This window comes from Rattus norvegicus, chromosome 9 (genome assembly GCF_021556685.1).
Source record: "Rattus norvegicus strain SHRSP/BbbUtx chromosome 9, alternate assembly SHRSP_T2T, whole genome shotgun sequence".
Lineage (NCBI taxonomy): Eukaryota > Metazoa > Chordata > Mammalia > Rodentia > Muridae > Rattus > Rattus norvegicus.
Genome location: NC_141542.1, coordinates 126,167,169 through 126,187,269, shown reverse-complemented (window position 1 = coordinate 126,187,269; position 20,101 = coordinate 126,167,169). Strand labels below are relative to the sequence as shown.

The 20,101-nt window shown below is 45.2% G+C and overlaps 1 protein-coding gene and 1 non-coding gene across 7 annotated transcripts in view; one reads left to right on the top strand and one right to left on the bottom strand.

The window, feature by feature from the left end:
- Lpin2 (lipin 2) overlaps nucleotides 1-16,066 on the bottom strand; it is a 74,292-nt gene extending 58,226 nt beyond the window's left edge. For 3 of the 6 annotated variants that reach the window (NM_001437702.1, XM_087566551.1, XM_087566548.1), the window contains 1 exon segment: nucleotides 15,872-16,066. The gene's annotated coding sequence lies outside the window, so the exon portion shown is untranslated. 6 annotated transcript variants of the gene reach the window in all.
- Nucleotides 16,067-17,566: 1,500 nt separating this feature from the next.
- Nucleotides 17,567-17,673, top strand: LOC120094977 (U6 spliceosomal RNA). The gene has a single exon (XR_015630061.1). It is a non-coding gene; the product is annotated as a U6 spliceosomal RNA (small nuclear RNA).
- The last annotated feature ends 2,428 nt before the right edge of the window (nucleotides 17,674-20,101 follow it).

The following is a 20,101-nucleotide window of genomic DNA, read 5'->3' as shown; positions in this document are numbered from 1 at the left end:
GAGGAAGGGTCAGCCTACCTCACACCCCTGGACTCCTGAGAGGACTGGTCCTCCACAACAACTCCACCTCAAGATCCTCCGGATCCTGAAAAACTGGTAATGGATTATTTTGTTACTATAACCTTTTTCATTATTTTCAACAATTTTTTTTAAAATTTAAGAAATGTTAGTAGTTAGCAGGGGCCCTCCTCCCTGTGGCCTTTTTCCATCTATGGAAATGGATTGCTGCTGTAGTGTTGACTAACAACTTAGAAAGTGGAAATTCCATTAATAATCTTTCAGGTTGTGGTTTCTCCTGAAAGTGTAATAGTTCTTTCAGATATAGTTTATTATAACACCTAACACAGTAACAATTCAAAACATAAATGTGTGAAGGGTACAAACAACTAGTAAACACGACATAGTACTATCAGTGAGAGACTGTTGGAGCCAGTTACGGATGGTGAAGTAGGGGCCCGGGATAAAAAGTCCCACTGGCTCTGGAGCGGCTGCTTTTAACCACAGTGCCCACAGTTAATCAACAGTTTTCTCCTCATTGTATTAATAGACTTGTCAGGAGTGCTGCCAGGAAACGCCCTCCTTTATGGCAACACAGTTACTGATCGCTATCTGAAACCCTAGTTTGTTCTGCACTCAGTCCCTTTTGCTACTTTCCTGTTCAAGCTTCCAAGACATCGGACCTCTAACTGCACCCCATTATCAGTACCTCACTACCTCCCATTTCATATTCCTGCATGCAGCTTCAGGGAATAAATAGCAGAAAAGATGGCAAAGAGATAGCTACTTGTATCATGTTTGTATTTTTTCTGTTTTCAGTTTGCTGAGAAAGGATTTCAAGCAGCCTGGTTGGCTTCAAATTCCTCCAGATCCTCCTGTCTCAACATCCTGAGTGCTGGTAGCATTGCTGTGCACTACCATGTCCAGCTTGTTTGACAATTCCAACACCATGTTCAAGTCTGCTACCGTGTAATGACTGTATATAATCAGTGAAATTTAGAAGAAAATAATCAGAACTCTGATTTTTTTCTTTTTCGAAAGTTGAATCTGTTTCAATTGAGTTTGTCTGAGAGTACTGAGGATAACGTTTAGGAACACAGTATTTGCCTGGGATACAGGGGACTTTGTATTCATTCCCGACATCGTAAAACCCAAGAATCAAACAACACACACACACACACACACACACACACACACACACACACACACAAATAAATCACTGTCTAAGATATGTAAGAGAAAAATTATAGCTTTAATACTTAAGGTTTTATCCCTTGACACAAGGTCTTACAGTACAGCCCAGTTAGCTGAAACTGTCAATGCTCCTGCCTTGAGGTGCTTGGCTTTAATACTTAATTTTATATACGGCAGACAATAATTATACATATGAAGACAAATTAAATCCAGGTGGTATGCATAGCTGCATGCTTTAATGAAGTAGTAATAAGGCACTCAGTTAGCCTTTCAATTCCTAAAGGTGAAAGGCAGGTAATATCTGAAGTTTAGCACATCACTGTCAGCAAACAAACAAGATCCAGAAAGCAAAAGGCATAACAGAAACGTCCCCTTCTAAGGAAGAACTGCACTGAAACAGAACAAGTGTGACACTTTACTCTTCTTCTTCAAAACAGGTTATATTGAGTCTCTAGAAATGGAAGATAGATTTGTATAAAAATTACCAGACTTCTGAACAACCTAAGTCTGTTTTCCAGAAAATTTTTAATACTTCTTTTTTTTCTTTTTCTTTTTTTCAAAGCTGGGGACTGAACCCAGGGCCTTGTGCTTCCTAGGCAAGTGCTCTACCACTGAGCTAAATCCCCAACCCCAATTTTAATACTTCTTAATGTGAAAGACTATAAAGAGGAGGTTAAGCTAAATGTTTGTGAAAAACAGAGCATGTAACACTGTATGTATATGTGTGACGCAAGCTCATGTGTGTGTATACATCACTGAAAACAATCCTGGCATAGCAGTTTGAATGCATTAACAATAACTCCAGTCCCCGGTGCACCAGTGTCCCTGGTAGGAGCCATCCTCTCCTCGGTGTAATCTGAGCAAGCCAGACAATCCTCTACCGTGCTCTCCTGTGTCTTCTGTCCTCCCTAACAAAGGCTTCTGGGGCAGGGGATTTAGCTCAGTGGTACAGCGCTTGCCTAGCAAGCGCAAGGCCCTGGGTTTGGTCCCCAGCTCCAGAAAAAAAAAAGGGGCTTCTGCTTTGTATTTATTGATCAGCAAAGAAAGCATCACCTGGGGAAGGAATGAGGAATGCTTTATAGAAACCTTAACAAGCAAGTGATTATTAAAACACACTCCTGGGTCAGGGGCAGGATCACAGCAGTAAGTTAGCTTAGGTTGTAAACCTTATTTACAAGGAAAATCTAAGGCAAGGATGGTTTCACGGTGTTTTCTTAAAGGCAGGTTAAACAGACAGGCTGAGTAAACAGTCGGGTAGCAGTCTTAGTTTTAAATGACCTCAAGCCCTAGCACTAACTTCGGCAGTCTCCGGGCAAAGCCAAGCGAGCTGCCTGGCATCATTGTAGGAGTAATAGTGGTGGGTGTGAATATGCTCAGCCCAGAGGGGCACTATTAGGTGTGGCCTTATTGAAGTAGAGGAAGGGGTCACTGTGGGGGGTGGGCTTTGAAACTCTCCTCCTAGCTGCCTGGAAGGAGAGATCTTTCTCCTGTTTGCCTTCGGAACAAAGAGGTAGAACTCTCAACTCCTTCTCTAGCACCATGTCTGCCTGGACTCTGTTATTCTTCCCACCATGATGATGGACTGAACCTCGGAGCCTGTGAGCCAGCCCCAGTTAAATGCTGTCCATTATAAGAGTTACCCTGGGGGGTTGGGGATTTAGCTCAGTGGTAGAGCGCTTGCCTAGGAAGCGCAAGGCCCTGGGTTCGGTCCCCAGCTCCAAAAAAAAAAGAAAAGAAAAAAAAAAAAAGAGTTACCTTGGTCACGGTGTTTCCTCACAGCAATGGAAACTCTATATTTTAGTGCTTTGCTTGTAGGTATGTGTGTGGAATGTGTGCTTGGTGCCTACAGAAGGCAGCTGAGGACACTGGATCCCTGGACTAAGAGCTATAGACCGTTGTAAGTAGCGATGTGAGTGCTGAGAGTTGCACCCAGGTCCTCTGGAGCAGCACATGCTCTTAACCAGCTCCCTGCCTAGCATTATTTATCTATAATAATTTATTCATTATAATCATTTCCTGGAGTTAGTCCTTTGTATGCCTTCATCTTTGATCCTTAGAATTTGGATGAAAGTTACATTTGCTTACTCCTTGAATCCTCACAGATTTCAACGAGATATCAGAGGAGCTAGAATAATGGTTCAGTGGTTAAGGGCACTGGCTACTCTTCCAGAGAGCCAGATTTGGTTTCTAACTCCCACATGGCAGCTCACAAATGCAGTAGCTTCAGCTCAGATGCTCTCTTCTGGCCTCTCTTGCCAAATCATCTTTGCAATGACATGAACGAACATGAATAAAATATGCCGATAGTGCTCTTTTTAAAACTGAAAGCATATTTTATATCAAGGGGCATTATGAAAAGACAACCTAAGAATATAAGAAAACACTTATAGTCTTTGATGAGAGTTTAATATCCAGAATATAAAAAGAATTACAAGTCATCAAAAGAACAATTTATTTATGGCTGGGGAGATAGCCACCCACCACATGTTCTCAGTCTGGCCTTCACACAGGACAACAGTTCCTAAAGTAGCACAGGAGGCACACCGTGCAAACCTATCCCTCAAAGATGTGGGCATGGAAATACAATATTCACTAACCAAATATTTCCTCCTACAGGCCAGGAACCATGCTATCACCTGATTCTGCTCCCCACATTGTAGAAGGGGCTGTAACATTAGAACATCTGAAACATAAAACTTGCCTTTTCTCTTTGCTGACTTCTAGGTAAGCTTTTAAACACAGAGTCAATTTGCCAAGAGAATTGGTGGTTAGCATCAGTTAGATTGTCTCACACGTGCCCTGCATGCCCTGAGCTGCACGAAGAAACAGCTGGAGAACAGGAGAACAGCACGGTGGGGGTGGGGTTAGTGGGGGCCAGGCCACAGGAATGCTGATTGGCTTTCTAACTTTTAATCTATTGTTTAAATCTGGGTTTTCCAGTCTTAGCATACTTCATTTGGGATAATTCTTTGGGAATGAAAAGACATTCAGTGTCCCTAGCCTCCAACCACTAGATGTCAGCAGCACCCTCTCCTAAATTGTAACAAAACAAAAACAATTCTGGTTACTTTTTCAAGTCTTCTAGCAGCAAGCCTGCCCCTAGGTGGTCATCACCATTACTCTTCAACTGTGTATTTAGTTAGTTTGTTTTGATGGTTGGTTAGGTCTGGCATCACCATCACTGTTCTTCTGTGTATTTAGTTAGTCCTGTTTGTCTTGATGATTGGTTAGGTCTGACAAGCTTTCTTATTTCAGCCTTGGCAGGATCTACTAAGTAGCCTAGGCTGGCCTCAAACTCATGATGTTCCTTCCAGTCTATCCACTACTGGTTTTACAGTTGTAGCCATTACACCCAACACAAGAACCACCAATACACACGAACGATATTTACCTTGTTTCTGACTGTTCTGACTAGGATTAGAAATGTAGGCTGGGTCTTACATCACAGCTCTCTCACTTGCTATGGACCTGCAGCACATAAGCATTCTTAGTCTCAACTTTGACCTGAGCTTCATTAGGGCTCCTATCAGGTAGGACTGTGGTCGTCAGTATCCATGAGGTGGTACCCAGACACTACTAGCAGACAAAGACTAAGCAATGCACAGTCAGGGCTTAACCAGACTGTCATAGGAGCTCTGCCATGAAGGAGCTCACTATTTAGAGAGGGACACAGGAAAACACACAAAGGACTACATCTAAATTCTCATTGCCATCAACAGTTCTGAGTCTGTTTTAGCTTTGTAAATCAGTTTCCCATTCCAAAGAGCTCCACCAACTGAATCCCACTCTTTGGCTCATTGCTCAACAGGATAGGTCTAATTCACAATCCAGCTACAAAGAGGCAGGACGGGACTGAATTGGGTCAGAAGAGCCTAAAGCTATATGAAATGGCTGTAAAAGTGAAGCTAACAGCCTGAGCTCTCCCCGGCCTGTGCTCAGGCAGGTGGGGGCACTTCCCCACCCTGTTCCCCTCTTCCAACTTGTCAAGCAACACTTTCTAATTACACTCGAATCTCTGCAAAAACCATTTAACATGAAGGCTATGTGTGAGTCACCTCTTAAGGCCCTGATAAATCAAGATATCAACACCCAGCACATTATCAGTTCCTCTTTCCTCGGGATGAATTTTCTTATTTATTTTTAACAGGTATTGTGGAGGCCGGAGGCACTGGATTCCTCTACAGCTGGAGGTACAGGTACGGTGCACCATCTGTCATGAATACTGGGAACCTAACATGCTTCACCGTGCTCTGAAAAGGGCAGTGAGCTGTAAGCCATGAGCCACCCACGTCCTAAGAGTGGTCTTTCAACAGCTGTAATCTTAGAAGCCAAAAGTTAGTTCGTTTCTCTTAAATGCATGGTTCATCATCAGATATTGCACTGAATCACTTTTTAAGCTATTTGTAAAACCTTAATCTACTTTGAAGGGTGAAAAAATACTCTACATTTAACATTAAAAGAATAATTTACTGGAAGAGGTGTTTTCCAGTACAAAAGGATAATTGAAACGTATATAATGCCAATAACATGAGCAAAGGAGAAGTGGCTAAGTATGTCACTCTGTAGAGTGCTTGCCTGCACTAGCATACACTCACCACACACACACACACACACACACACACACACGCAAACACACACAGACACACACACGCAAACACACAAACAGACACACATGCACGCAGACACACACACAAACACACATGCACACACACACACACGCAAACACACACACAAACACACATGCACACAGACACACACATGCAAACACACACACAAACACACACACACACACGCAAACACACACAGACACACATGCACACAGACACACACACAAACACACATGCACACAGACACACACATGCAAACACACACACACAAACACACACACGCAAACACACACACACAGACACATGCACACACACGTGTACACACATGCACCAGTGAAAGCCACAACAGTCTTTATTCCTTCGGTTGTGTTCTTAATCATCCTCCTTCGTAGCTGCATTTTCATTAGTAGAACCAACAGTTTCCTTACACTACACATATAATAAAGGATAATACTAAAAACTACTAAAACTATAAGTAATTTGGTATATAGTAGAGGCTTACATTAATAGTGTTACATGTCATCTCTAATGGGGTACCAATACTCCATTTTCAATATGCAGAGAAGATGCAAAAAGAGCTGCTGCTTCCTTACACCCTAGGACAGCATCCCCCGTATCTACACTTATATCCCCAAACAGAACCATGCCCCTGCTTCCTTACACCCTAGGACAGCATCCCCCGTATCTATACCTATATCCCCAAACAGAACCATGCCCCTGCTTCCTTATACCCTATGACAGCATCCCCCGTATCTATACCTATATCCCCAAACAGAACAATGCCCCTGCCATCAAGTATTATTTGATTCTCCCAAAGACCTTCTCTCAGCCACCAAAATCTTAGAAGGGGAAGCCCCCCTCAGGGTGCCAACCCACACGCACCATCATCCACCCCCTACCTCCCTACAAACTGATATATAAAAGAATACAGATTAGATTTTTAGTAGAGAACTATTGGAAACACACCACCTCATCCTGGTGATCAGGGCCGTGGCCATCATCATTAAGTCACATGTTACTTTACCCTCCGTGGTCTTCCTTAGCCATAACCCAGTCTTATCATGAGGAAAGAATAAGAAAAACTTACAGTGAGTGATCTCACAGAACACTAACTAGTAGTTCTCTAAAAGCTGGTCCTCATTCTCAACAGAAGTAACAATAAATTGAAACCATGGAAGTCCTTGAAAATGGACTCAAAGAATGAAGCCACACCTGCAACACAAAAGGGTCACCAACGACAAAATGTCAACAGCCTCTGGAATCCCATGCAGACAGGACCACACTAAGCAAGAGAGAAACATTCCCAATCAGAGGAACAGAACCCAGCACCAGCCAGCCACCTCCTCAACTCCATGAGGACAGGGTGCAGATGATTCTCCGTGTAGGGAGAAACTCAGGAGCATAACAGGCATCTGGTTTCTCCTGTGCTCTCATGCCCTCTGGCCCACAGACTCTGGTAACACATGTGCTTCCTATTCAGGTGTGAGGAACAAAACAAGGTCAGGAGTGAGGCAGGTACTTCCCAGGTGAGGACACGGCTACAAAGTCATAAACCAAGGCACTTCAGTAAAAGAAGACAAAGTTAGAAGATCCAGGTTTAAAAGATATGGACGAGAGAGAAAGAACCACAAGTTAAAAGAAAAAAAAAGTTAATGCCTCAAAGGTAACAATTCCAAATAAGAGGGGAAATGGGCAAAGCTTCAGGACAAGGGACCCAACAGAAGGGGGATGACCGATATTCAAGACGGGACAGACCCCACTGACAGTCAGCTAATGTGCACATGGAGTCATGACTGGTATTCAGAAATGAAAGCCAGCACACCACTGTTCACTACAAAGAAAACAAAATGTGTAGGAAAAAGTAAAATCACTGCATATGCTTAATTCTGAACATGATTTGGCTATGAAAACATAAGCAGTGGAAATTGCTTATACTAGTTAAATATTAAATATTACATAAATATTAGTTACATTGAGAAGTTATCTTAGGCAAATTTATCACTTCTCCACAGTCCACAGCCCCACGCCAGGGAACCTTGAAGTCCACTTTCAGATTGGGTCTTCCCACATCAGTAAACCATGACAATCCCCCCGAGCTGCGCCCACCAGCCAACCCAACACACACAAGCCTTTGCTGAGGTGCCCAGGCCATTCCCTACGCTGTACCAACTTGACAACTAAAACCGTCACACAGGATTACTAGTATTTCCCAATTCACAGAATTATTTCAACTGCTTCACAATTTTTATTAACATGAACTAGAATTTACACAAAAATACCAATTCCTGACTTTATCAACTGTCAGCCACAAAACTGCTTATATTGTCACTAGGAAGGTAAGAGTCAAGGAAGAAAAATCTATGCAAGCACACAAAATGGTTTCTTAGAAATATTTAAAAAAAATCCTTCAACTAAACATTTGTACATTAAAAATATAAACATAGGAGCTCTCTCCAAGGTATTTCTTTGTCTCTCATCTTCCATTATCTAAGCTGAATCCTATTCCTAACCCTCAATGCCTCAGTTTAGAAAACCCTGCTTTACATATGAGATGGCTAGTTCACTTCTCCCAACAGCATTACAAGTTACTTTCAGACTGGAGGAACTTTTGTTTCCTTTTGCTCCACGACTCTCTCGACTTCAAGGTAAATATGCTTTTAAGACATACCCTCATCTAATATCAGACGTAGCCAAGCGGACAGGCTGGCAGATCTCTGACAAGAGACAACCGAGTCAACCATGTACCAAAAGTATCATGAGAAAATGCCTTGATGAAATCAGTTATTTTGCATGATTAATATATGCTAATACATTTTGGTTCTAAATATATTTCTTTTAATGAAAATATTCTTAGCCACTCAATGATTCTAATACACAGAGAAAAGTCACATCACAGAGACCTTATCTGCAGGTGTAGGTACTGAGTGGGTCCAGTGACACTGTGAGGGGAGCCCTGAGGGACAAACATGATTACCTGCTGTACTGAGGTCTCAGCTGGGTACTGATGTGATGGAACCCAGACTCTGAACACAGAAAGGGACGGGCACGCCTGCATCCAATGCTGACAGGTTAGTGCTCTTCTGCTGAGGACTGTACTGAGGGGATCTGGTGTCTACTCTCAAGTCAGGAGCAGTCAAGATTACTAAAGGAAATCCTTCAAGGCAGCAACACAGTAGCTACTCACAGAGCGTGTATCAAACAGTCCAACAACCACTTTTCCTCCTTCCCAACAGTGACACGGAACCACCCTCCATATTTGAAGAACAGTTTTTAAGTATTCTTTCTGACCCAGTCTCAGCCTGGTGATGGGTGACAGGGAACGTCAACTGGATGACGTCCAACTCCTCCCACAACAGGCACCTAAAAGGCATGGTAGGACCTCTTCAATGCCATTATTTCCCCAGCTGTTTCTCTCTCCCTGGCTCAACTGGCTTTGTTCACATCACATCAGTTAGGTGGGCTACTTAACTAGGTAAGCCATGAGCCATCAGAAAGCCTTATGACTGAAAACCAACCTTTCAATTAGGCATTTTATCCAATACTCTTTGTAAATCACACAGTTTCTCTCTTTTAAGTCATCCGTCATAGTTAATTGGATGCTACGGCTGGCAGACTGCTGCCTCTTACTGACAAAAGGGCAAAGCAGTTTAAGGAAACTTAGTATGTGGATTGATGTTTTGGTGTATTCAAAAAGGAAAACAGGGACAAGTGCAATGAGTGCATCATTTAAATAAAAGGTGCCCCCCCCCAATAGATGCTTCCTGAAGCCCAGACATTCCTGACTTACAGTCCCTAAGAGAAGCACTTCCTTTCCTAAAGACCACAAGTTTACAGACTCAACCGCTGGGTAAAATATCACAGCACAAACCAAGCAACACCAATACAAGCTTCAAATTCATATTAACTACTGACATGGTGGATAATAGTTCAAAGACTCACATAACCAAGACAGATAACACTGTTCCGGTTCAGTCCTAATCAATGAGCTTTTTGTTTAAGATTGGTAACTTTTTATTTAAACAGGCATGATAGAACACTTGGGAGGTGAAGTAGGAAGACTAGGGGTCCAAGGCCAGTTTGTGCTGCATACAAATATTTCCAAAAAAGAAGCCATTGTATTGTATAGATTTAAAAACAGGTCTTTAGGTAAATATCCTTGTGTCAACTCCCCCTCCATTACATCTCAGGAGTTACACTTCAGAACATAAAGCAAGTGCAGCCAGCAACTGAAGAAGCTACTTCAACTACACACCTATCTTCTATGTAGTACCGGATACTGCACACCTATCTTCTATGTAGTACCTGATACTACACACCTATCTTCTATGTAGTACCGGATACTACACACCTATCTTCTATGTAGTACCAGATACTACACACCTATCTTCTATGTAGTACCAGATACTACACACCTATCTTCTATGTAGTACCAGATACTACACACCTATCTTCTATGTAGTACCGGATACTACGCACCTATCTTCTATGTAGTACCGGATACTACACACCTATCTTCTATGTAGTACCGGATACTACACACCTATCTTCTATGTAGTACTGGATACTACACACCTATCTTCTATGTAGTACCGGATACTACACACCTATCTTCTATGTAGTACCGGATACTACACACCTATCTTCTATGTAGTACCGGATACTACACACCTATCTTCTATGTAGTACCGGATACTACACACCTATCTTCTATGTAGTACCGGATACTACACACCTATCTTCTATGTAGTACTGGATACTACGCACCTATCTTCTATGTAGTACCGGATACTACACACCTATCTTCTATGTAGTACCTGATACTACACACCTATCTTCTACGTAGTACCTGATATTACACACCTATCTTCTATGTAGTACCGGATACTACACACCTATCTTCTACGTAGTACCTGATATTACACACCTATCTTCTACGTAGTACCTGATACTACACACCTATCTTCTACGTAGTACCTGATACTACACACCTATCTTCTACGTAGTACCGGATACTACACACCTATCTTCTATGTAGTACCGGATACTACGCACCTATCTTCTACGTAGTACCGGATACTACACACCTATCTTCTATGTAGTACCGGATACTACACACCTATCTTCTATGTAGTACCGGATACTACACACCTATCTTCTATGTAGTACTGGATACTACGCACCTATCTTCTATGTAGTACTGGATACTACACACCTATCTTCTATGTAGTACCAGATACTACACACCTATCTTCTATGTAGTACCGGATACTACACACCTATCTTCTATGTAGTACCGGATACTACACACCTATCTTCTCTTCCTGGACCAATCTTGGCTCTTCTGAAGGATGCTTTTCCCACCTGAAGTTCCTCCTCTTTATCTGATAAAAAGAGTGATGTAACTATGAAGATCAAAGCTAGAATCTTCTCATTGAAATACTCGTCTCTAATCATGTTTCCTAAACTTTACAACTCTGGTCTCTTTTAAGCCCCACTAAATGCTATTTAAATTTCAACTATTACTCCAAAAACAATGAGAGAACACTCCAAACCTTAAAACACACCCCAATGCAATGCAGGTCTCTGCAGTGTCTCTGCCCCCACTCCTGTGCACATCTGCTCTGAGGTCTCCTCTCCCTACAGAAGTGTGTGCAGTTGACAGACCCTACCCACTACACCTTCTTCAGGTGTCAGCCCAACTCCCCACCAATCCCCAAGTCCTCTTTCTCACTAGACTGTGCTGTAACCCCCAGGACTAGCTTCCTGGGACTTGGACTCAAGGTTACCTCTCCCTTTAGTTTGGCATCTAAGGAAGAGAAAGATCAAAGGGGCTCTGCTACATAGAATTTCAGGAAGCTTCAGAGGACTAAATTATTCATCCTGATAATGACTAGCAATGACAAGGACTCCAAAGCTGACTCCAGAGAACTCCCCACGCAGCACAGAACATAAAGCAGTGTGTCACCACATGTAAGTAACATGTCACCACGTGTGAGGGGGTCGGTGCCTAAAGGAGAAGTTAATCAAGATGCAGGGAGCTGGGGGTATTAGTGTCTGGGAAGAAAAAAGCAAAACCTCAGAGAACGAAGATGAAAACTAAGAATGAATCACTGTGTATTCCAGCGCAGGAGAGGAGAGTGGAAGACAGCTGGGGTCTAAGCCACGCTGAACGTGGCGTATTTCTGGCTGATCCAAGTGCAGCGGTGAGACAACACACACACTACTCAACAATCACAGAGGGAACAAGAAACAGTGACATATGAAATGAGGCAGTCAGGTGACGTCCAATTCAGTGTTCAGTTACAGCTAGTAAGTCAACAGAGAAGTGAGAGCCCTGGAGAAACTGGAGGAAGGCTGGGGGAGGGGAGCTGCTGCCACCCCCGCTAGGTCTGCTCTTTGGGAAGCCACTGTCCTCACACCAAAGATACAGAACTTACACTGGACAGCAGCTCCTACTCAAAGTGTGCGTCACTACCAGATTACAAATTCTAAGCTCGAAGAGTGAGAAAAAGTGCCGTCCTGTAAACAGCTTTCGAAAAGCTCATGTCTCCAGGGCGGTTTTCCCACCACACCGACCTTTCTCAATTGTGACCCTAATAATCGGAAAGAATTCTAAAATTTGCAGTAGGACACTGCCTTGGCTTTGCACAGAGGTGAGGTGGGACAAGTAGACAGTGTGACCGTTTTTGACATGATATGCAAGTTAGCATTCTACTTTTCCTTATTTCTTAGTAACATCACTAACAGCTATGTAAATCCACCAATAAGAAAAAATTCACTGAATGTTAATTTCCAAAAGTTAATATCCTTCGAGGCCAAGGACTCTAAAGCCCATGAGATGGCTCAGCAGGTACTTGTCAGCAAGCTTGACAACCTGAGGTTGATTCCTGGAACCCCTGAGGTGGAAGAACTCGGGCTCCAGAAGTACACATGGACAGGTTCACAAATTGTTTTAAAAGACTCAACTGTAGTCAATGAGAATTGGAAAAGAAATGCTGGTGTTGTTCTATCACATCACATGGTATAGATCTTATGATGTAATAAAGTCTCCTAACACATGCTTGGGGTTTGTCTTTTGTTTGCTTCTGTTTTGTTCTGAGATAAGGTCTCGCTCTGTACCCCAGGCTAGCGAATCATGAAACTGGTGAACTTCTTCTGCCTGTGGATCCCAAAGCGCTGGGATTACAACTGGGTTAACCTCTTTTCTTCTATTTCTCCCTCTTCTCTCCTTCCACATTATAACAACAGTAGGAGGAGATCATTGACTCAAGCGTCCTGCCATAAACAACAGGGTTGGCAGTGAGGAAGACAGACTAGAATGGACAGGGTAGTTGTATTCTGGCCAGCCGACCATCACACACAGATCACTACCCATAGCTAGGGATCCCTACTGACTTCGCGTGGTCCCTGACAGTGATTCTTCCCTCCTATGTTCATCCTGAGAAATATAGGACATGTGAAAGGTTGAGTTATTAAATACACTGCTGTGCCTGGAGAGATCCATCAGTGGCTAAAAAAGTTTACTGTATGAAGACCTGGGCTCAGATTCCAGCACCACTAGTCTCTCACACACCCGCTACCCCAGCACTGGGCAACTGGAGTCAGACTTGCTGGCTTAGCAGAGTAACTAAATATATGACCTCTAGGGTCAGGGAGAGACTGAGAGACTCTGTCCCAAAAGAATATGGAACAAGGGAAGAGAGGAGGACACCTGACTCCCTCCTTTGTTTACATGAACACAAGGGGACACATTGACCTATGACATAGGTAGACCCCCAAATTAGGTAACTGTCAGCAAAGTGAGTAAGAAAACTTAATCAAATACGTTATTACAAGGGGCTTAGGATATAGCTCAGTTGGTAGAGTACTTGCCAAAGCCCTGAGTTCAAGTCCTGGAACATCCTAAACCAATCATGGTGGCACACAGTACATACTAAGTTCAAGACCTGAACTATCTGTCTGAGACCATCTCAAAAACATATAAACCTTATCGTCAGGACATCATCATCACTCTAGGGTGTATCTTCCAGCTCTTGCCATGTTCAGTGAAACATAATTCACACAGAATTCAGCCAACTGAAGCCCCGACTACAAAGCTATAAGCTATTTTGCCATGAAGGTGATATGATAGGTCCTAGGACCCTGCACCTAAGCCAAAAGCAGTAACGTAGCTAGCAATGAAGGGAGTCAGACAGAGCTAAAGCAAAGTTCCAAGTAAACCCCTAAAACAGGTACAGCCCCACCCCTAAACAAAGTGACAGGCCCTAGGGTCAGACAGAGTGCTCCAGTGAAAAGACACGAAGACTTAATGGAGACTTAAAAGCTTGCCCACAGGCTGCTAGGGACCTAAGGGAGGCAGCCCAGTATACCTCTCAGCAGGAAGGATTCCAGGTCCGTGTTTCATCGCTGAAGTATATTACACATGCAATCAGAGAATAGCTGCAGTGACCCGTACTGTACTTAAGTCAAATATTAATATTTAAACCCAACAGGATGTCCGCTGTAATGTTCACTGGCCTAACCTTTGACCACCTCTGACCTGTGGTAGCACCAAGATTATCCACCCATGGCATACCATACAAGAAAATTTGATGATTTCATTTCAGGAAGATCCACTGGCTCCCAGTGACCTACAAGGACAAACTGCTTGCTGCTTCTTCCGTTCATTCAAGCAGCCCCAACTGAAGCTCTTCTAAAAGCCAGCCTCTGTGCTTGGTAAGGAAACAGCTACTGGAGTCTTGCCTGCAGAGATTCTGTGCCCAGTGCAGGGAATAAGTCCAGTCAGTAAGAGCCCCCCCCCCAAAAAAAAACCCCAAAATGCACAATGCTAAGTGATGAGGTCAGGCACACAGCAATTCAAGAAACAAAGCCCCAACCTTTATCCCTTTATCTGCTTAACTGCACTTGGCGTTCAAGGGTTTTCAAATGTTCCCATTTCCAGAGCCTCTTAAGTACAGAGCTTCTCTGTTGAGTCTCAATTTTGCCAAACGAGAAAAGCTGAGCCAACCGTTTCGTTTCTAGCATTCTACAGCTATTCTGCTACTACTTAAAACATGAAGATCGGCGGGACCGATAAAACACAATCAAGAACACATTCAACCGGGAGGAGGAAGCCCGTAGGTGGCTCCCCACGGGCAATATGAGAGGGCACACAGGGCAGGGCAGGGCAGCCAAAAAAAAAAAAAAGGGCTAAAACACCTGTTTCCTCCCACACCTGGTAGCTGGCTGTGTCGCTAAGCCCAGTCCAGCATCACCTGTCACACTTCTTAGTCTTAAGCCTGTGAAAACCACCAACGTCAGATCAACACATAAACAAAGTGGCAAATAATCCCAAAATAGACTTCAAAATTGAACCTGTGTTATCATAACGTTTTAAATTAGTGAGGCGAGATTAAGTAATAACTTAACCGGCATCCCTACTGCTGGGCAAATGAGCTTCAGCGCCAAGCAAGAGACTCAGTTTCAATTTTTAATTTTTTTGTCTCAAAGATGCATTAAAAATAAGTGTGGCCGCTTGCTCAGCAAACCCCCAGAGCCTCTCCAAGTATCCAGCGTTCCAGTACTTTCTGAAAGCGAGGGCGATCTTCCTAGTCTTGTTCTGCATAATTATGTCTCTGAAACGCCATCCTAAATTTGAATGAAAATAATTTTCTTATGCTGGGGTGGATCCGCGGCGCTCAAAACTGGGCCGTAGAGCTCCGGCTCCCACAACAACCAGGACCTCCCAGTGTCCCGGGGGTCGCCAGCAGCAGGCTACTCACATCTGAACCTGGTCCACGGCCTGCAGGAGGCGGCGGCGGGCAAGCCAACGGCCTGAGGGAATAACTGCACCTCGCCAGCCCCGACCGGGGGATGACCGCGACCGCGCGCCGGCACCCCCTCCCCCAGGCCCCGGGCTGCGGTCCCCGGCCGCGCCGCGCAGGGCCCTGAGGACCGCTGCCGACGTGGGGGTCTCCGCAGATGCCCGCGCATCCCCAGGCGGCGCGGCCGCGGCCACGTAGCCCACGCGAGGAGAGGCCGCGAGCGGGGACGTGGCCCCCGGGAGCCCCCGGCGCTGTCTCCGGCCCGCTTACCTGCGGCACGGCGCGCGGCTCTCACTCGGCAGACTGTCGGGCGGCCCGGGCGGGCTGCGGCGAGAAGCGGGCGAGCAAGGGGCGGGGCCGCCGCCTCAGGAGCCGCGGGCCACAGCGGAGCCCGCGGGGCCTCATGAATGGGACACGGCGGCGGCGGCGGCGGCGGCGGCGGCGGCCAGGCTGGCGGTAGACTGCGCGCACGCCCCGCCCCGCCCCGGCCACGTGACGCGAGCTCCGCCCCCGCCGGCCGCGCGCCGCGAGCCCTGGGCCCCGCCGGGAGAGCGGCTCGACGCCGGCGCTAGCCTCGGGAGAGCGCTTTTAAAAGTTTCCTCCGGTCCCCATGGCAACCTTTGCGGCGCTGCGCGGGGCTTCAGAGCCCAGCAGCCAAAAAAAAGTGCAAACGGTCTGCTGCGTGATGGTGTGCAAACGTTGTCTCCCGCGTAACGCGAGTGCACCATCATGGGATCGCTGCAGAACCCGTATCTTTCCTTATTTACCCTTGGAGCTCAGTGATAACACCTCCTACTTAAAAGTGCACTTCAACGGCTGCAGCTGGGAGTGTTAGTGGCGTCTCCTGCTTTTTGTCTTGTTTTTCTGCAGCCGGCCCTTCCGATGGGATGGGAGTAGAGGTGGAAGCCCACGGCATCACTTCTAAAGGCTTGTTAATTTCTCCATGTGCACCGCGAGCGTGAGCAGTCTAGGGGCCGCTGAGCCATGCGTTTATACCGACTCTCTCTGGGAGGGACCCGGGCGCAGCAGTTTCTTTGCAACAATGAAGCCTGGTGGGCATAGGTTGTGCTGGGACCCAGGAAACCTTTCACTTCCCGGCCCAAGTACCTCCAGGTGAAATTCAACCAGGTTGCCTCAGTAAGGCCATCCAAGTTTACTGGGATTTTTTTCACCTCAGTGAGGCTTTTTATCTCACCAGTGAAAGAAATTTTTTCAAGGTTGGAAGTTTCCCGTAAATGTTCGAGGGATGTTACTCCGCTATGGGGAAGTGCAATTAAAGAACCCAGTCCTCGATCCCCAAGTTGATGCACTGGAAACAGCGACGCCTTCCCAATGGGGCGCTTTGAGTATTACACGTGATTCCCATAGAAAGCCCAGCATAGCTTCCAGCCTGGACTGTAGAACACGCCGTTACTATTTGTTTTCTAGCTTTTCATTCTCCATCTTGACTTTTCCTGTTTCTCTCGGGATAGTTTCATTACCTCCTACCTTGGGAGGGAAATATTCTCAGGCTTCCTTCCTTTCATCATGCAGGAAGTACGAGACAACCCGCCCTTCCTCTGTCACCGCCCCCTCTGGGGTTTGACACCTTACTCCGAAGGATTGGCTCCTGTTTCTAGTATTTTCCTCATTCTCTGGTGGCTGCCTGATTTTATACTACTACTGAGACAGAGTGGGAACTAATTAAATATTCATTGACTGTCCCTCAACTTCCTTCCGCTGTGAAGTGGGGGCACACCCAACTCCCATCTGCTTCAGTGCCCAAGTCTCTTCTCACTTTCTGACCCCGCCACCTTCCAGGTCCATAGCCCGGAACCTTCCCCCACCAATCATGTCTTCTAGTCTAGATGTCTCTTCCTTCATTTCAAAGCGAGAAGGCCTTGCTGACCCTACTGTCGTTTGGTTCAAGATGTTTTGACTGGAATTTCGTGCCTTCTTGATATTTTGTTTAAGAACAGACATCTTGGGCTCGCTTTGGCAGCACATATACTAAAATCGGAACGATACAGAAAAGATTAGCATGGACCCTGCGCAAGGATGACACGCAAATTCGTGAAGCGTTCCATATTTTTAGAGGCCAATACTAGCAGCAAACCATTGACCTGAGAACAGGGTCCCTGTTAGAGGAGTTAGAGAAAGGATTGAAGGAGCTGAAGGGGTTTGCAACCCCATAAGAACAACAATACCAACCAACCAGAGCTCCCAGGGACTAAACCATCATCCAAAGAGTACACATGGACTGACCCACGGCTCCAGCTGCATTTGTAGCAGAGGATGGCCTTGTTGGGCACCAATGGGAGGAGAAGCCCGTGGTCCTGCCAAGACTGGACACCCCCCCCCAACATACACCAACATATAGGGGAATGTCAGGGCGGGGAGGCAGAAAGGGGGGGTGGTTGGGGCGGGGGAACACCCTTATAAAAGAGGGGGGAGGAGATAGGGGGCTTATGGGTGGGAAACCAGGAAAGGGAATAACATTTGAAATGTAAATAAAAAATATCCAATAAAAAAAAACAAAACCAGACATCTTTCCGTGTACTTTCAGGATTTCCCTCACTGTGCTGTAGCACCCCCCTCCCGGTTACAAGCCCAGGTAACATTCTTCACAATAAGAAGGGGAATTGGGGGGTTGGGGATTTAGCTCAGTGGTAGAGCAAAGAAAAAAAAAAAAGAAGTGGAATTGGCATGCCTTGCTAAACTATTTTTAAAATGTTTCTAGGTAGTACCTGAGCTCATCATTGTTGGGTAATGTAAAAAAATTAATTAATTAATTAAAGTCAGCGTATCAAGAAAACCAAAATGACATTTGCTAAGTACGGTCTTGAGTGATGCCTTACTACAGTGGTTCATCGGTTTTAATATTGGAAAATGAGTGTTTTGAATATCAATAGGCCACAGTTTTCAATATAAGCATGACTGTTATTTCCACTAGTATTTACATAAGGTGTTTCCTGGGTCAACAAAAGCCTGGTTCCTGACAAAGTTTTAAAAAAAATTAGTGGACATCTTCTCCAATCTGATCTTCCTTGAACTCTCCCTTACCCCTAACTGTGCTCCTAAACTTCTCTGTGTCCTATATGTGAGTTTGTGATCTCAAATAGTGGACTTCAAAATGCATGTAAAGAGAGCCCCAAACTTTAATTAGGTTTAATTTTCCACAAAGGTGTGCTCATCCAATCGGACACCTGGAGCTCACTAATGTGTGTCAGCTAGCTTCCATGTGAGGTGAGTTTGTCTTTATTCTTTCCCTGTTTAAGATCAGCAAATCTTAGAAGGATTTAATGAGCTGTGACATCTGTAAAGTTGGACCTCCACCATCTTCCTTCTCTCTAACTTAGACAACACTCCCATGTTCAAGCTGCCTGCTTTCCCCACCGAAGCCGCACTACCAGGCCCATGAAGCTTCTCTCTTGAAAGACTGTCCGTCCTCCACCCATGATACTGCCCAGGCTAAGTCACCAAGGTCCCTTTCGAAGCCAAACATGGCGGACTCCTTTTGGGACCTGCATCTTGAGAGACTCTCTTGACCACCATTTCCTTGAAGCTCCTGCCACCTCTCCTCAGCTGAACACCTCTGAAATCTATGTGCATGTGCTAGGTGGCTTTCACAACGGTATCAGACGTTAATCTACCCTTTGACCCAGTCAACGGCACTACCAAACATTTAGTCATCTTAGTCAGAGGCCTAGGGAAGAGTCTCAATTCCAGTACCATCATCACACATCCATCCTACCTCAGCATTTCTACTGTCTAAAGTTCTCTGCAGAATGCCCACAACAGCCACATGTCACATCCTCTTTGGCTGACCAACATTCGACCTCTCCCTGGTTGCAGTAAATCTCTCCATCTCTCTGTAAGTCCAGAAGGGCGAGAGAGCTTTCTTTCCATCTCTCCAGCCAGTAATCCTAACCGCCTACCCTGGTTTGGGCAGATCTGTCCTTGCCAGTTCTTTGCCTTCAGGAAAAAGTCTGACTTCCCTGGGAGCACATCGCCAGTGTTCCCCTTTGCTCCAGTTTTCTCTCCTGTTCTACGTGCCTCAGCTGGTCCTTCTGCAGTGTGGTAACATTTTCAACATTAACTTCCATATTTCTCCCTGCACTCTCCTCTTTACAAGAATTCAGCAGGCACACCACTGGTCCTGGGGAAGTCTGCTGGGGAGATGAAAAGCAGAAGTTGTCTGCAAGATGTTTCCTTCCTGCCTTTTATTTCCCAAACTCTAAAAGCACCAAAGAACCCAAGTCAAGAGGGAGAAAAAAAAAAATGTGTCTTTCAATCCAGAAAGAGAGCTTTCTCTGGAGTTAGGAGGAAAGCTACTACACTCTCCTGCCTGGCAGTTCCGAGGACAGGGTGAGGTAGGGAATGAAACTTTAGAAAAGCAGCTTTTCTGTCCTGGGTCAAATGACAGCCCGGATTTCCTAAGCTCCGCCCAAGGTATGCCCAGCTCTTTTTGTAATTACATTCAACTGAGACAGAAACAGGAGTGACGCAAGTCCGTTCCCA